We start from the raw sequence: 18,437 nt of genomic DNA, 5'->3' as shown, positions 1-18,437 counted from the left end.
TAGATGAATAGATGGTTGGTGGATGGATGGATAGTTGATGGAATAGTGATGGATAGTTGGTGGATGATAGATGGTTGATGGGTGGATGGATGGGTTGCTAGAATGATGATGAATAATTGATGGAAGGATAGATGGTTGGTGGATGGATGGTTGGGTTGCTGGAATGATGGATGTATAGTTGATAGATGAATAGATGGTTGGTGGATGGATGGATGGTTGCTGGAATGGTGATGGATAGTTGGTGGATGGACAGGTAGCTGGTTGATGGATGGATGGTTGATGGGATGATGGATGGATAGGCTGACAGATGGAGAGATGGGATAATAGATCACTGAATCTGAGTGTGATTCTAGAGGCACATTCCCTCTATCTAGATTCTTCCTTCCGAACTGCCGGCAACACGTGCCCCACTCACTTCTTGGGCACAAGCTGCGTCAAGGAACCACAAGATAAAGCCAAGAAGGTGCCAGTCGAAGATTTCTAAGATGAGGGTCTAACTGAAAGGGGGCAAGGTCAAAGGGCGAGGGAGGAAACTGAGCCAGCAGGAGCATGTTGGAGAGGGATCCTGTTGGGCCCGTCCCCATCAGCTCTCCCTGTGGGGAAAATCCAGCCGGATGGACCCTCTATATCAGCAAGTACCAACAGAAGGTGGCATATCATTTTGTAAGGACACTTTCTGCTCGGGCTGGAGTGATAGCACAGCGGTTGGGCGTTCGCCTTTCACGCGGCTGACCCGAGTTTGATTCCTCCGCCCCTCTCGGAGAGCCCGGCAAGCTACCGAGAGTATCGAGCCCATGCGGCAGAGACTGGCAAGCCACCCGTGCATATTGGATATGCCAAAAACAGTAACAATAAGTCTCTCAATGAGAGACGTTACTGGTGCCCGCTCGAACAAATCAATGAGAAACGGGATGACAGTGACATTCTCTCTGCTCATCAAATTTATTGCTCTAACAAGGAATTCTGCTTCTCTGCATGCTGGGAGAAAGTGCTTCTCCTTCTGACGGTGCTGTTGCGAGTGACACCCACATAGACGCCCAGTTCCCAGCTTTCACGGTGCTGGAGTCATCAGAGTCACCCCAAGAGCTACCATCAGGTGAGGGCTGGACCCCCACCCTCAAGCACCAACCAATTCTCCAGGAGACACCCAAAGCATTGTGGGGGTCTAGGAGAGCCCCTGAGCCCGCAGTCTGGTGGGGGCGCCCGAGCGTGGGGGAGGGGTGGGAGGAAGGGCCAGGGTGAAGGGGAGCTGCTGAGGTGGGGGGAGGGGCAGAATGAGAACATTCCAGATGGCAGGAGCACATCTCTAAAGGCATGGCAGGGAGGGTGCGTCTGTGGCATTCTGAGTTGTGGGGGTGAGGCCGGAGGGAGGGAGGGAGGGGCCGGGCCACACCCAGAGGTGTCAGTGACCGAGACTCTACCCGGGCGGACTGGGCAGTGATGGGAGCAGAGACAGGAAAGGCTCTGAGCCACACCGTTAGGTTCTGGGGAGCAGAGACCAACCGGCAGGAGAGTGGGCAGGGGGGCAGGGGGGCAGGCCGGGACAGGGCCTCTGGGTGGGGGTCGCAGGGGGCACTACGGGAACTGGGGGGAGCAACGGGGAAGGGAGATCCCTGCCATGGGGGAGAGGCTGGCGTGGGCGCGGCACGTGACGGGGGCTCGAGGGGGCTCTGGGGGCCGGAGAGGCCCAGTGAGCTCAGCGCTGGGGGATGTTCTGGACCCCAGGCTGGGCCAACAGGGGGGCACGGGGCGGCCACGTGCTCCTCGAGGAGAGCCAGGACAGCCCCGACCAGCGTCACTTCTGAACCCTCAGGCCTCTGGGATTTCCACGCACACGTTACGATGGAGATGATGTTCTCCCGCGCAGCGTTCCTCACACTTCTGGTTGTGAGCTGAGCCTTGAAATAAAAATTACCCCAATTGCTTCCTTCGAGAGCACTGTTGAAGCGGACCGCCTCTCAGCCGGCCATTCCCTCATCCCGTCAGGTCCTTGAAACGAGATGGATCTCGCGGCCATGACTGGCTTTATTCCCCAAAGCAGAGAGAGCGGGAGGGAGCACCTCCCCTGGGAGCACCCTCTCTCCACTCTGTGCACCCTGGGCAGGAGAGAATGTGTCTCCGGCATTCTGGCAGGGGGGGACCTCAGCAGATATTTGTCCCTCACTGTTCATCCCCCGCTGCTGGATTTCTTCCTCCCCCAGGTGGAGCTGGGGGGCAGAAACCTCCTCCTGTGGGCTTGCCCGCTGCCGTGAGCTTCACCGATTGGGCGTGTGGCAAACACCAGCCATTCTGCGGAGCAGCGAGCCACCCCAGCGGGGACGTGCTCGCAAGAGCCAAAGCCATTCCCAAGGCAGGCGGCCTCAAGACTGTCTGCCTCCACGCTCCGGAGCAGCGGGACTGGCCCCTTCGCTCCCTCATTTCCCCCAGAATTCCAAGCGGTGTCAGGTCACCCAGACCAGCCCCGGCCACTGTCACCTGCTTCAGGCTGGCTGCAAGGTGCAAGCAGAGGAGAGGGAGGCAGGGAGATTGGCACCAACTTCTGAGCCTCGGCAAAGCCCTCCGAGACGACGGGCCGACGACTCCTCCCCCCCCACCCCAGCTCCTTCTCTGGAGACGACCCGTGGGGCTGAGGGATTGAATGAGTCCGTGCCACAGATTCATGCCAAAGCGTCCCCGGACACTTCCTGTTTGTCAGTGAGCAGATAGAAGGTACCCGGTCTCTCTGCAGTGAGAGCACGCGCCGGCCGGCCGGGCCCCACTCGGGATTCACGGGACCCTGGGAGCCGACGAAAGATTTACTTGCCCACAAGTGATTATTCCACAAATTACAAAATCGTCCATATATATATAAATTTGGGTAATGGTTTTCTTTTATGGGAACTTGGATAGAGCGACAAATACTTTCCAAGGAGAGAGAAACGGCCTGGAGTCTGAACGCCACCCGGCACTCCATAAAAGTCACAATTAAAAACCACAGTCAGGACTGTCCCCGCGCCCTCGCTGACAAGTACCTCACCCACAGCGACGGGGGCAGTCGGGACGGGGGTGGGGTGGCGAGGAGAGGCGAAGGGCGCAGGCTGCCTTATTCGAGGGAGCACCCTTGTCGGGAACCGTCAGAGGAGCACCGAGGGAAGGGCAGAGGGGAGGGGAAGGTCGGCTGAGCGCCTCAGCTCTGTCTGCCCCGTCTGCACTGCGAATGAATCTTGTTTTCTTTCTTTTTTTTTTTTTTTTTGCTTTTTGGGTCACACCCAGCGATGCACAGGGCTTACTCCTGGTTCTAGACTCAGGAATTACTCCTGGCGGTGCTCAGGGGACCATATGGGATGCTGGAATTCGAACCCGGGTCGGCCGCATGCAAGGCAAATGCCCTCCCCGCTGTGCTATCACTCCAGCCCCTGAATCTTGTTTTCTGCAGAGAAAGTCGCTGTCACCTGCTCAGTGACTGAAGCTCAGAGGTCCCTGATCTGGGAGGGCAAACAAAGCCCCTCCGACGTGGCCCCTCTGTGGCTGCTGACCGCTGGCCACACCGCCCAGCCCAGGGCACCTCCTTACTGTCCTTGGCAGAGACCCCCTGTCTGCCAGACTTGCTCAGCCACAGACGGAACTGGGCTCCTTCGCCCCTCAGCCCATGTCCCTCCCAGCCCCGGCCACCGGCCCCACACCAGGAAGAGCCGCCGTTCCTTCTCGAGGCGTTTCTAGAGGTCCCCAGCTGACCACGAGACCCAGCCGGCCTCTCGCCGAAACCACGCCTTCCCTCATGCAAAACGGGGCTCACGATGCTGTTCCTCTTAGCCCTGAATTCAATTTAAGTTCCAATTATTTTGGGTTATAATTCCAGCATTTGGGGATCCATTTCACTACTGAGAGCTGTACATCTGCGGGAACAATGCGGCATTCACACTCCATTTTCTTTTGTTATTCGCCATTTCCTAAGATACTCAGAATGATCAAAACAACTTTTTTTTTCTCCCTAGAATTAAAGAAAAAAAAAAAAACAACCAACCCTTCCCTTCTCCAGATTTCTCATTTCGTTTCATAAACGCTAAGAAATAAAACTGTAGATCCAGCATTTCGGAAACTGTAGGGGCAATTAAGTCCCCTGCAAAATAATCCCTTCATACATGGCCCCCATTTCAAGTCTCAGCTCGCCAGCATCTGGGGTCAGACCATGTGGTTCTTCTACTGCATGGGACGTTATTCGGATAAACCCATCATTCAGGAAATCACAGACCAGTGCCCAGCGGCCAGTCGTGGACTGTGGAGAGGGCTTTAGAAACAGAACAGTGGGGCTGATTGGTCAGTCGCCCATTTTCCAGCTGAGACATACAAAGCAGGTGAAATTGACGGGCACAGCTGTCACCGCGGCGTCGCAGGACCCGCGCTCCCGGCGACGCTCTCGTTTTCCCTGAAAGACCATCTGGGGCTGGGAGGCTTCCGAGAGCGGGCCAAGACTCCTCCCTCGGCTCTTGACGTGACCGCCGGCGAGATGCACCACGTTTTGAAAACCCAGTTAAGAGAGAGAAGAGGAGGCCGCAGGGCCAGGAAGCGAAGCGGGAAGCCCAACAGAGCCCGCTCTCCAAGGGCAGAGAGTCCCTCGCCACCTCTCTCAGGACGTCTTGAGAACTGGTTTTGAGGTCAGCCCAGGTTCCCTACTCACGTGTCTCTGCCAAGACAGCCCAACAGCCATTCCCTGAAAGCTCCAGAAACTTCCTTCTTCCTCTTGAGCAGTAACAGTGGCCGTAAGAGCCGACGGGAAGCAGGGGTCTCTGAGCTCTCACTAAGCCATCGTGGCTCTGTAAATGGCCTTTTTTTTTTTTTTTTTGCTTTTTGGGTCACACCCAGCGATGCTCAGGGGTTACTCCTGGCTCTGCACTCAGGAATTGCTCCTGGCAGTGCTTAGGGGACCATATGGGATGTCGGGGATCGAACCCGGGTCGGCCACGTGCAAGGCAAACGCCCTACCCGCTGTGCTATTGCTTTGACCCCTGGCCATTTTTTTTTCTTTTTTTTTTAAGAGTGACACTGGTCTTGGGTCAGCAGGTGAGGGCACCGGGGTGCAGAAGCTGGGCTCCTGGGGGCCAGCGTCTGTCCAGCTGGTTTCTATCCTCGCTTTAGACCTGCCTTTTCTGCTCAGTTCCCCCTGGAAGGAACTGGTTCTAAGGCACTAATTCTTGACTTTGAAAACAGAAAGAAACCGTGGCTGGGGGTCGAGGCAGGGATAATAACGGGTGGGGGGGAGCGTCTATTTCCCACTGATTTTATGCGAAACAGAAAGGCAGGATCAGGAGTGATGTGAATAAACCTTCTGAAGAGCCCCTTGGCCTGGCTGTTTTCCTTGTTCTCACACAGGAAACGCGGACACCACGGCACACTCCAATGCCAATGCCACTGTCACTGCCGTCCCGTTGCTCGCCAATATGCTCGAGCGGGCACCAGTAACGTCTCTATTTTGAGACTTGCTGTTACTGTTTTGGGCATATCGAATACGCCATGGGGACCTTGCCAGGCTCTGCCGTGCGGGCGAGACACTCTAAGTAGCTTGCCGGGCTCTCCGAGAGGGGCGGAGAAATCGAACTCGGGTCAGCCGCGTGCAAGGCAAATGCCCTGCCAAGGCACACTTGGCACACTCCAAGGTGAATAAAGGATTCAACACTGCCGGGGAGGGACGCTCCAGAGTCTGGTCCTGAAGCAAAGGCTCGTTCTAAGCATGCCCCGGGGCCGCGCCTTATCCCACTATGCCGCCGTGGCCCGTGAGCTACCTCGCACTCTCTGGTTCAAAACCTCGTCTGTGCCCAGACAGTCGGGGGAGGGAGCTATTCTCATATTCTCCTTTTTCAGGAGCCACGCGATGCCCCCGGAATACCAACGCGTGTGTATCGGCTGCCTGGTAACAAGCCTCCGGGACCTACACTGATTTTCCTGCTGCAGAAACGGGGTAGAGATGTTCTTTATTTTTCTATATATATATATTTTTGGTACTTGGAGGGGGAGGTTGCATTTAGACCCAGTGCTCCGGAGACCCTCTGAGAGGGACAGAGAAGCGAGCCCCAGGGCCGACGGGAGAGGAGGGTTTCTCTTCAGGATGAAAGTTCTGCCAGCTTAGACTGGCCTGAGCACGCAGGCGCCACCTGGGCTGCCCACAGGAGAGCGGACAGTCCCCCTTTCTCTCCCAATTAGCCCCCCAGCCTTCAACGGTTCGGGCAGCTCATTTTCACAGGCACTAAAGGTAGTTTAGCGAGAGTGATGGCGGGGAATATTTTCACGTTCCTTCCATTAATCCTCACTCAGGACAATACGAATTACCTTGTTGATTTAGTTAAGAAAGGCGATACACGACAAAATATTACCCCGGGTCATGAAAAATAGAGGTTTTTAATAAGCCCCGTGGTCTGGAATTGTAAAATTGGTTAAAAACCCTGACAGGGGTGATTAGTCGGTTCGTCTTTGATTGGAGTGGTAATCCATTACATTTATGAAACCTTCAGAGCTCGCCTGTCTGGGCACCCTAATGTATGGCTTACATGGGATGCATTTTAAGAAGCGGCGACATTACAGCAATGACAAATCTTAGGGCTCCCGGCTAAGGCTTAGATGCCACCTCCTCACAACGAAGAAAGCGGGCACGCCCTTCTCCTGTAATGCCCGCATTCTTGCCCTTCCCTTCGTGGACTTTGGCCTGGAAAAAGTCAAGACGTGCTTCCAATATTTCTGACTTCCCACCGCGGGTCTCTCTCTCGAATGATAATAATGTGGTTATTTTTTTATGGGGAAAAAAAAAAAGGATGAAAACCGAAGAATACTTCCCTTCTAGAGAAGTCGGCAGCTAGAATTCAGAGGGGACCCTTGGTTTCATTTCACACAACTCCCTCGCACGCAAAGCTGGAAACTGGGATTACGTCATGCGTGCTACTAACGTCGAGACTAAAACATGCCCCAGAAAGCAGTTCTTCATTAAACGCTGAACTCCTTCCATGTGTCTGGGGAGAAGAGAGCGTGTGGAGGAGGAGAGAGGCACAACTTAATGATTAAAAAATGTAATTTACAAGGATCTGCCTGAGTAATCTCTCTTAATCATATCTGGGGTGGGGGAAGCACTGAAGCCACCTAGGAGGTACGAAATTAATCAGTGCTTCCCGGGCGGCAGAAAACAAAGGTGGGGCCGGGTATTGGAAGGCTGAGGCTATGGATTCGACCGGAAAGCGGGTAACGTGTCAAGACGGGGCCGGTTCTTCTGCCCACGGCGATGGGCATCTTAAAACTCAAGGGACCTCAGGCCGCAGCAATAGCACAGCGGGGAGGGCGTTTGCCTTACACGTGGCCGACTTGGGTTCGATTCCCAGCATCCCATGTGGTCCCCCAAGTACTGCCAGGAGTAATTTTTTGAGTGCGTGAGCCAGGAGTAACCCCTGTGCATCAATGGGTGTGACCCAAAAAGAAAAAAAATAACTCCAGGGACCTCGATTTTCGGTCCAAGTTGTCAGGGTCCGAGTGTGGTTAAACACGTGCGTATACGTCACGGAGCTGCGTTTTGTGTCCATGAAGCCACACGCACGGTGAGTGGCCGGTGACAGACTCCGGCCTCAGCGTCTGATACTGACTCAGGACAGCGACCTGGCCCGGTTACTGGCGGGCCCTGTCCCGGGGGGTGTTCACTCATCGTGCAGGCCTGCACCGTGTCTCTGTGGTCACTCGGGAAAACGGCCTTGGGGTGTGGGGCTGGAGCGCACGGGTCCTGGGTCCCATTTCAGCACCCGGAAGCCTCCGGCCCCACTGGGCGTGAGCACTGGGCAGTTTGGCCTGGTTGCACCGAGTTACCAGTGGTGACCCCTGGGCATTGCTTAGGAGGCCCCCCGAACAGTGCTGAGATAATTCCCCTGTGACGTCAGCAGTGCTTACTGAGGTGAGGACGGGCGTGGGTTTGAAACGCTCTGAGAGAAGGCAGAGAGGCTGCCTGCAACGGCCGCTGGGCCCACGGGTCGTGGGGGGTCTGCGAGGGTCTCCCCGCCCTGCGGTGCTGACAGGGGCACTGCCTTACGCCTCTCACAGTACTTCCCAGCATCCCAGCTGCAAATTAGCAGCCCCGGCCTCTCCCACCCCCACATCCTGGGGTGGGGGGCGGGCAGCAGCCCCCTCGGGCTGTGGGGCTGGCAGGAGGGGTGAGACTTTGAGAAAACGTCTCAAAGTCTGAGAAAGAGCCACAAGGGGTGAAAAGTCACTCTGTTGATTCAGCCTGCTGGATGCCTGCGCTTCAGGCCCAGAGAGTTTCCCAGACCCTGGGTTTGGGCCTGAGCCCTCAGGCTCACCCTGGGAGTCGGCGGTGCGGGGCGGGGGGCGGGGAGGGGGCGTCCAGGAATGTGCTCGGAACAAAGAGCGTCGTCCCGGCTATTATTGAATTTTATTCCTTTGACTCTATCCTTGTGCTTGCTCTCTCTCTCTCTCTCTCTCTCTCTCTCTCTCTCTCTCTCTCTCTCTCTCCTTGCTCCCTCCCTACACACACACACACACACACACACACACACACAGGCGCACACACATGCACACACACGCATGCACACAAACACAAACACACACGCACGCACACGCGCACACACACGCACACAAACACACACACGCACACAAACATACACACAAACACAAACACACACATGCACACAAACACACACAAACACACACACGCACGCACATGCACACAAACACACACACGCACGCACACACACGCACACACACATGCACACGCACACACACGCACACGTTCCTCCTAAATATACATCATTTCCTGCCATCCGAGGGCACCACCAAAGGCCAGCCAGGGACATGGACACGGCCGCGTCCCTCCCCCCGCTCCCCTTCTGCTGCCCACCCCAAGGTGCTTCTGCCCCGCCCCTGGTGTTTCTTTCCCTCCAGAACAGAATCCGCTTGAGGGTGGCACGGGGCTGGGTGGTCTGCCCCGCGCCTCTTTCCAAGATCAGAAGTTTGGAGAGGTGACGCCCCCTCGTGACTCAGCCCTCTCGGCCCCGGGACTGCTGCTCTGTCCACAGCTGCCCTGGGAAGACCCCCTGCCTTCCCCTCCCCGCCGCTGCCCTGGGAAGACCCCCTGCCTTCCCCCTCCCTGCCGCTGCCCTGGGAAGACCCCCTGCCTTCCCCTCCCCGCCACTGCCCTGCGCTCAGGCCCTCTCTCTGCTGCTGCTTCTCTGGGCCGTTACGGGTGTCTAAGGGGCCACGCCCCCCCCCCCCCCCCCACATCCCGGCGTGTCCTTGCGCTCAGCAGGTGACACCTCCTCGGTCATGACGTCCCTGAGCTGCTGCCGTGTCCTCCCAGGCTGCCCGCTTGGGGGCGCCTGTGGCCCTTCCGTCCCTCTCGATGCCACCTGGGGGCAGGCTGCTGTCCAGCGCCCCCACCCTCGCCACGGTGGGTGCTCCGGGCGGAGGCGTGCATGGGGACAAGGGCGAGGCCTAGCAGTCCCCCAGAGCCGTGGGCCGTCTGCCGGGGCCGTGCCCTTCGGCGCTGGGGGAAGCAGCTGTGGCCCCACCCTGGGGGTTGTTAGCCGAGCGCCCCGCGTCAGTGGGTCGGCCTGCGGTCAGCGCCTGTGTCGAGCCGGTGAGTCCCGTGGCTGCCACGGTCGCCCCCTAGTCGGCTGCGTGTGGCGGCCTGTGCTCATCCAGCCAGCTGACCCCCCTGTGATCTGGCTGCCGTGGGCGACGCCTCGGCCCCGCGGTCTGTTCCCCGTGGCTGACAAGTTAGCTCCATGGTCAGCGCCCGCGGTGGACGAGTCCCTGGCACTCAGCGCCGTGGCTGAGGGGCTGCGTGGACGCCGTCCAGGCCCTCAGGAGGCAGGGACAGGCTCTGCTGGGCTCCCCACCCGGTGCTCTTCCCAACACTGGGCCCCCTTCCTGCACCTTGCCTCCTCCGACCCCAGCCCCTGGCTTCTGCTGGGGCTGAGAGGAAGGTGGGGAAGGGCTCCCCAACTGCTGCCTGTCCAGACATCAGGAAGTGGCGTGCGGCCCCCCAAGGTCTCCCGGGCCCGGGCTAGCCTCCCAGCTCTGAGCTGTCCACCGGCGGAGCACCCCAGAAGTGGGGCTCGGGCCCCCGGCAACAGGACACTTTGTCCCCAGACGTGTGGGAGGGGGAGCGGAGACCACCCTCGGAGCTCGGGGGGCAGGAGTGGGGGGTGCCCAGGGCTGTCCCTGCCCTACCCAGGTGCAGACCGTGGCAACTGGCCCCGGGCTCGGCTGGCTGGCTGGCTGGCAGGACAATGTTCAAAAATATTATTATTATTTAATCCTAACAATAACAAGAGTGCGGCAAGGAAAGCCCCGAGCAGGCCAACGCCGGAGCAGCAGGAAGAGATTTCCGAAGGGCCTTTATTCCAAACATGTGTTCCGCACGGCCGGCACGCGTGCCAAGAACTCAGCGCCGGCTTCCCTCCTCCCGAGGACACGCTTTGCTTTGGAAACTACCTCGGCATGCCTGGCGCTGTCTCTGTTTCCTCAGCAACAAAGCGAGGAGCAGGACACGGGGTCCCGCGGGGAGCACCGCGGGGGGCGCTGGGGAGGAGGCGGGGGAGGGGCTGCGGGCCGGGGGCACCGGGCTGGTTCGCTTTGCCAGGGGCCCGTCTTGCTGCCCCGCGCCCGGCTGCGCTGCTTTGCTGGATGTGAGGGACGGGGTGTTTCACAGGGCCGGGCCAGCGGTCACTCAACGCGCCCCCCACCCCACCCTGACGCAGTGGGGACACTCTGGCGTCTTTCCTCCTCTCCGGCAATAAGGGTCCCGAGGCGCCCGCCCAGGGTGGGAGGTGGAGGGTCACACTTCCTACAGGTGGGCTCGGCGGGGCTGTCCACGCCCACAGCCCACGTCTGCAGAGCTGGGGCTCCGAGGCCCTCGGCGGGGTCAGTGGACAGATGGGCTGGGTCACCTATACTGACAGCTCGGAGCAGGACCCTGGGCCCACGTGTAGAGGCGCCGCCTACGCCCCCACCCAGACCCCAAGGGGCCCCTCAGAGCCGAGCCCCCTGCACGCTGGCTCTGCCCGGGGACTCCAGTCACACCTCTGCACGGGCTTGGTCAGTTTTCAGCGAGGGATGCGTGATCACAAGGCCGCCCCGAGATGCATTCATATGTGATGCAGAGTCGGGTTGACTGTCATTTTAAATAAAGGAAGTCGAGGAGTCGGCAGGAGTTCGGGGGGGTGGGGAGAACACACAGTCAGACTCGGCCAGGCACTGCCAGCCCACGGAGACGAGAAATTTCTCGCCCAGGACCTATTTTTCTCGAGTCCCTAATAAGCAGAGTGCTGAATTAAATACGTTCTGTTGCCTTTCTGGTTCCGAAGAGTGCCATTCCTCAGCTTCGATTATATTAGAGGCAGCGGCGTCACTAACATACGACAATCCTCCAGGAGCCTAAAAATAAGGCCCTAATAGGAAATAAATGGGGAGGAAAACTTCATTCGGGAGGGCCGTTAATAAAATCTCTCTCTCTGTCGGAAGGAAGCAAGGAGACTTACATGATAAAAGGGGCTGTCATTTTTCAGGGGGCTGCCAAGGGCGGTGGACCCTTTGTCGAGGGTTTAGCGCCAAAACCCAGAGAGAACAAGCGCAAAAAGAGATCTACGGCCTCGCCCCTAATCTTCCAGGGAAGGGTCTTGATTGAAACAAATGGAGGCATTTGTGAATCCCTCTTGTGAGAGACATCGGGACTCTGTCACTGCATTACCGTTTCCTAAGCAGCCGTGGGCCAAGCAGGGAGAAGAGCCAGGGAGAGAGGGAGGAAGAGGAGGGCAGAGCAGCTTGGCTGTAACTGTGTGCACGGATGATGGCATTTTGTAGCACTATGTCGATTAGCTAACAGGAGCCTTCTGGAAAGGAGAGCTCAGGTCATTAGAAACACCTAGAAAAACGCAGCATTCCTTTCCTTAGGAAGGGAATCAAAAATCGAAGGTTATTAGATAAAGCTTATAAATAAAGTTTTAAAACAAATACATTGAGTTATTAGCGCTGTGGATTGATCTACCGTGTCTCGTATCGACAACTCCGGAGATGCCCAGATTTACCCACATTTGCAATCGACCGTGGAGGCAGACGGGGGGGGGGGCGGGGGAGGGAGGCAGACGGTGGGGGGGGGGGGACTTCATGCCTTGGTCACGGCTTCCCAGCAGGCACCCCGGTCTGACTCCCTCACTGCTCCACGGTTTCCTGCCAAGGGTTGGGGACTCTCCTGAGAGAGGTCGATTTTTTTTTTTTTTTTTTACTTTTTGGGTCACACCCGGCAATGCACAGGGCTTACTCCTGGCTCTGCACTCAGGAATTACTCCTGGTGGTGCTCAGGGGACTCTATGGGATGCTGGAGACTGAACTGTGTGACAAGAATGAACCACTCTCGGGGCTGGGGCGATAGCACAGCGGGGAGGGCATTTGCCTTGCACGTGGCCGACCCCGGTTCAATTCCCAGCATCCCCTATGGTCTCCTGAGCACCGCCAGAGGTAATTCCTGAGTGCAGAGCCAGGAGTAACCCCTGTGCATCACTGGGTGTGACCCAAAAAGAAAAAAAAAAAGAATGAACCACTCTCTGGTTAAAGAATAGGGGAAGCCAATCCCGGGATAATGTAGGCACGTATAGGTGAATAACAGTAAAATAAAAGTGCGATGAATGAAATGAAATGAAACAGCTGAATCCAAACCTGGGTGGGGCCAGTTGTGCGGGAAACTTCCTTTTTCGCCAGCCTTGGGGCAGTGGGGAGGGGCTGAGACCCAGGGCTGGGTGCGGGGACATGAGCAACGGGCCTCCAGGGCTTTGCCATCTGAATTCAACTGAATTTGAATCTCTGTGAGTTTGTTCCATCTAGTTCGTTAATCTCAATTTAAATAATAAGATCTCAGCCTCTAATTTTGGACATATTTTTTTATAACAAAAAATGAGAAAGCTGTTGTCTCTTCCTGGCTGTCACTTAACGGAAATGTGAAGAGCTAAGATCTGGCCATCTGCATTAGACAAAGCCACACTTCACAGCCATCAAAAAATATCTTCCCTTTATAAACGGGGTCTGTTCTTGTGTGAGAGTGAAAGCGGTATCGACAACCAAGAAAAAAGCATTTCAATCCTGAGTCACTCTGAGAACTTTTCTTCATGCAAATTTATAATATATACCCACCCCAGAATGGAGAAAATGTGTACTTTGCTCAAATCAATGAACCTGTTAGAACAACTGAAAAATATTCCGATTTGGTCCTGTGGCTTATCCCAGCTCTCACTGGAAAATGACACTTCACATAAAAATATATTTAAGATGTTTCATCAAACAGCCAGTGACAACTTGCTCAGGTGTCAAACTTCATTTCTGTAAATGTAAACTGTAAAAAGCAACATATTTACTTCTCTGCTTAGGAAATAACTTTATTTTCTTACTCTGTCTCCTATAATACCAAACAACTGGATCCCAAGAAAAAAATGACAGTGTACAGAAACCAAGAAATGAAAGGGGATCTAAGGATTCTAGAGGAATGTGTCTCAAGAAGGTTGCTGGGGAACTTTCCAGAGAAGGCTCCTTTCCTGGTAGGAAAAGTAGGAAAGGAAAGGTCCCCTTAAGGTGTGAGTGGTGAGCCCGGTGCCTCAAAGCCCATCAGTGCCTTTCGGTCACCATGACCACATGATTTGTTTAGTGACTGTATGTGGGAATCTCCTGTCATTCATTCTTGCCAAAAGCTGTTATCAATATCCATCAGAAACACAGCAGATTAGAGAAGAAAGTTTATAACAACAAATGCACGTATTAAGAAAATTAAAAACTCTCCAATAAACCATCAACTCTGCACCTCAAGAAACTAGAGAATGAAGAACAAACAGAACCCAAAGATAAGAGGAGGAAGGAAATAACAAAGATCAGAATGGGAATATATGAAACAATGACCAAAAAAAAAAACACCAACAAAGATAGGAAATACCAATGAAACAAATTGGTTTCAAAGAGCTGATTTCCTAAAAGATAAACAAAATGATGAACTGTTAGCTAGACTAAGAAAAAAGAGAGGAGAATCCCACATAAATAAGAAAGAGGTGGCTTTATAATGGATACTATAGAAATGCATAGAATCATTTGGTATTTCCAACAATACTGTGTCAATAAATCACATTCCCTACAAGAAATATGTGCATTAGTAGAAACATGAATTCACTAAGATTTTTCAGGAAGAAATAAATGCTGAAAAGTGACAGCAATCACGAATAAAGATATTGATTCAGACATTTAATAAAAGCCACAAAAACAAAAACCCCCAAAACCTCCCAACACGAAATGGCAAGAACTGATTGCTTTACTGCTGAATTCCACACAACATTTAAAGGAAAATAATGCCACTATTTTTCAGGTCTTTCCCAAACACAAAAGAGCAGGGGGCATTCCCAAATTCATTTTACAATGCCAACTTCCAAATTCATTTTTTAATGCTAACATTGCCTTACTATTGCCTTGCTATAAAAAGCCAGAATAAGGGTACACTAAGATAACTGCAAACCAATGTTCTTTATGAATGTAGCTGCAAAAATTCTGAACAGAGCATTAGCAACTGAATTTAATGACACATCAATGTACACCACGACCAAGTGGGATTACTCTCTGGAATGCAAGGATAGTTCAACGTATGAGATTTAATGAATGCTAATCACAGTAGCTAAATGGAAGATAGAAATAATACAAAATTTTAATGGAGATATAAATAGGATTTTATAAAATACAGCATTATTTTACAATAAAAACCCATCACTAAATTTGGTAAGGAAGGACCATTTCCAACAGGACAGTGCATATATGACAACCCTCAGTCTATATCATTCTATTCAGTAGAAGTAGACTAGAAGCTTTCCAGTCATAAGTGAGACGCGAGTATCTATTAATGTCTTTACTTATTAGCACTGGAAAATGAGCTAGAGAAATTTAGAAGAGAAAAATTAAAAAGACACCCACGCCAGAAAAGAAGAAGTAAAGTGACACAGGGATGAATCTCGGACCTGAGCAGCTTGCAGTAGAGACGGCCCGGACTTTGCCAAAGGACTTCTCCGCTGGGCTGCTCCAGACGGGGGTGGGTGCTGCCCCTCTGCCTGCCCTCTAAGGGCTCCAGCAGGCGCCATTTTCTAGAAGCCATCGAGAAGCAACAGGTACGAGTTCGAGTGGGCCATCCTTCCCCCTGCCCTGATGGGACGCCAAGATAATATCACATCCACCCACCATCTACTTAAGCTCCCACGTGGCCACGATACAGAGACACAGAGATGAGTCTTGGACCTGAGCAACTTGCTGCAGCGATTTCTTCAGACTTAATTATTAGAAACTTAGAATTCCCTGATTGCGCAGCCACAAGAGCAGCCACATGACATTATATTATATCCATAATAAGCAGTACAAAACACATTGTCTAGCATTGCATTTTTGGCAGGTATGAGGTGTGGTAGGACTGGTCTTGAAATATTGAAGGTAACTAAAGTAGAGAAAGAATATTTTGCAAATTGTCTGCCACACAGGTAGGGGGAGGTGTGGAGGGGGGGCGGGGGATCTGGGGATTTTGCTGGTTGAAGGAATGGGTGTTTGACTGTATGATCAAAATTTAAACATGAGATTTTTGTTTCTGTACCTCACTGTGAATTAATAATTTTTTTTAAAAAGTAAAACTATATTAGTTGAAGATGATATGATCTTTATAGAAAATCCTGAAGATCCAAATGAAAACAAAAAAAAAACTATTGAGAATAAAAATCAACAAATTCAGTAAAGTCAGGGAATTTTAAAAAATGACATTTAAAAATCATCGGTATTTCTGTATTCTAACACTGAAATATCCGAAAAAGAAATTAAGAAAATGATCACACTCATAATAGTGTAAAAAGCAATAAAGTGTTCACTAATAAATCTGGCCATGGAGGTGAAGGATCCGCCCAATGAAAGCAAAAATATTTTGATGAAAGGCATGGGCAAATGGACAGCGAGATACCCTGCGTTACGGACTGGGAAAGTCAACCTGGCTCAGAAGTGCTGCTACCCTGATCCACAGACTCGGTATAGTACCTGTCAAATTCCAACGCACTTTGCACAGAAACATATCAATGTCTCTCAAATTCGATGACGCATCAACCGTATTATACGCCGCCCCGAATTGTCTATGGATCCACAGAAACTCCAAATAGTGCAGGTGACCCCGGAGAAGGAGGGCAGAGCCGGAGGTCTCACACGGCCAGGCCCCGGGGCTTCCAAAGGCAGGACCACGTCTTCCCACAAGGTCAGAGCACTCCGAGACAGCTTTCCCCTCCCCTCGGGATTGCACCGTTTGGTCGGTCGGTCTGTCCACCACCAACACTCAGGTCAGAGAAAAGAGGGAGCAATTTAACAGGGGGGCTGGAGAGGCAGGACGGGGGTCGAGGGTCTTGCCTTCGTGTGCGGCACCAGGAATAACCCCCAGCTCCACACAGGATCCCCCGAGCACTGTCAGAGAGCCCCACCCCGCTGTGCCCGGGTCTCTGCGCTCAGGGACCACTTCTGGGGATGCTCTGGACCACATGTGCTCAGCCTCCTGACTCAGCTCAGCTTTATGCATTCATTCATTCATTCATTCATTCATTCATTCCGCAAACAATGCGGAAAGCCAGTCTGGGGGCTGGAGACACAAAGATGAATTAGAGGAGGTTTGATGGAACCAACCGCAAATGAAGTGTCAGGGGCTGGGGGTGTGGTTCCCAAGTCTCTGTCCACTCAAGTTGTCCTGGGAACAGACATCCACTCTGGGCAGCTGACCATCAGCGGAGATGTATTGCGCCTGGCCACCAGCAGAGTGGACTGAGGCCAGCTTCCTGGTGCCCAGATGGCCTGTGCCCTTTTCCACCGTGTCTTCGCAACAGCGGGCGAAGGGATCTGCTGCAAATGGCGCCAAATCTCATCCCAAGGGACCCTCCTGCTGCTCGCCCTCTAGGCTCCCCTCGGCCCCAGGCCCCGCCACCCCCACCTTGGGACTCAGGATCCAAACGCTCACAGGCCAGAGCCATAAGCACCACTGCTTTCTGAAAAACGAGTGAATTATGTATCTGTCGTGTGTCTGCTCCCAAGGCTTGTGAAACCAAACAGGAAAGTCCCTCGTTTCCCTCCGACAACGATGATTTTTTTTTTTTTTGCATTAGTGATTCTCCCCCAGCGCTGCCAGAAAACCCCGTCGGAGACAAAGAAGCTTCAGAACGAGGCGGTTCAGGAAGAGTCAGTGCTGTGTTTTGTGGCTTTCCAATTCCCAGCACGGCCCGGCACTCGGCAGAGAGGCTCATCACGGCGGTAGTTACACCGAGTGCCCCGGCATTAGCGAACAATCGGGCACGGCACGGTCTGGGGGAGCAAGACGCACAAGCAGGGTTTGGAGAGGGGCGCCTGACAGGCCACCTCCACCCCCCGGGCACAAGGACTGGGCTTCGGTTCCCGGGAACCGCAACACTTGCTTACTAGCGCGGGAGCGGAGTGCGTGTCCGGGGGCAGAGGCAGCGTGCGCCGCCTCTGGCGTGGGGCCCTGGTCTCAGTCCTCCCTCCGAGTAGTTCCACGAGTGGTGCCGGCTCCTTGGGCACTCGAGCTGGTGCTTCCGCCCAGTCATTCATTCGCATCTTCACTCAAGAGACTTTCAGTGGACGCTGCCTTAGAACCACGTCCTGGCCCGGGAGAAAAGCAGCGAGGCGGAGTCCGTCAGAGGGGGGAACGGGAAGAAGGCGCTGAGATGTTCCTCCTGGTTCTTATGCAGTCAGGGTGTGTGTGCGTGCGTGCATGCGTGTGTGTGCGTGTGTGTGTGCATGTGTGCGTGCGTGCGTGTGTGTGTGCGCGTGCGCACATGTGTGTGTGCGCGCGCATGCGTGTGTGTATGTGTGTGTGCATGCACGTGCATGCATGTGTGCATGTGTGTGTGCGCACGTGCGTGTGTGTGTATGTGCGTGTGTGTGCATGTGTGTGTGCATATGTGTGCATGTGTGTGTGTGCCCGCACGTGTGTGTGTGCGTGTGTGTGTGCGTGTGTGTGCATGTGTGTGTGCATATGTGTGCATGTGTGTGTGTGCTCGCGTGTGTGTGTGTGTGTGTGTGTGTGTGTGTGTGTGTGTGTGTGTATGTGTTGGGGTTACTCAGGGTGCTCTGGGCTTACTCCAGGCCCTGCACTCAGGGATCCTTCAGTGCTCGAGACTGAAGCTGGCGAACCATCACGCCAGACAAGTGCCTTCCCCTGTGCCTCCTCTTGGGCTACGCTGAAGCTCTCTGGACAGTCTTTGACCAACCCAAAGGTTTGTGAAGGTTTCACAGATCTCTCCCCCCGAGGGCAGTCCCTGGAGGGTCACGAGTCACCTCAGGAGCAGGTCCAGCCTGCACGGTGCTGCCTTTCCTGGACTGGCCCCTGGCGGGCCGGCTTTTCTCTCTCCGGGAGAAGCAGGGGCCGA

At 54.1% G+C, this 18,437-nt stretch overlaps 1 protein-coding gene across 2 annotated transcripts in view; it reads right to left on the bottom strand.

Moving 5' to 3' along the window:
* The window catches only part of ADAM12 (ADAM metallopeptidase domain 12), a 224,619-nt gene that overhangs the window by 86,407 nt on the left and 119,775 nt on the right, over positions 1–18,437 (bottom strand). The gene's annotated exons all lie outside the window — the stretch shown is intronic.

This window comes from Sorex araneus, chromosome 11 (assembly GCF_027595985.1).
Source record: "Sorex araneus isolate mSorAra2 chromosome 11, mSorAra2.pri, whole genome shotgun sequence".
NCBI lineage: Eukaryota > Metazoa > Chordata > Mammalia > Eulipotyphla > Soricidae > Sorex > Sorex araneus.
The sequence above is the reverse complement of the archived record's forward strand: the minus strand, read 5'-3'. Positions and strand labels throughout refer to the sequence as shown.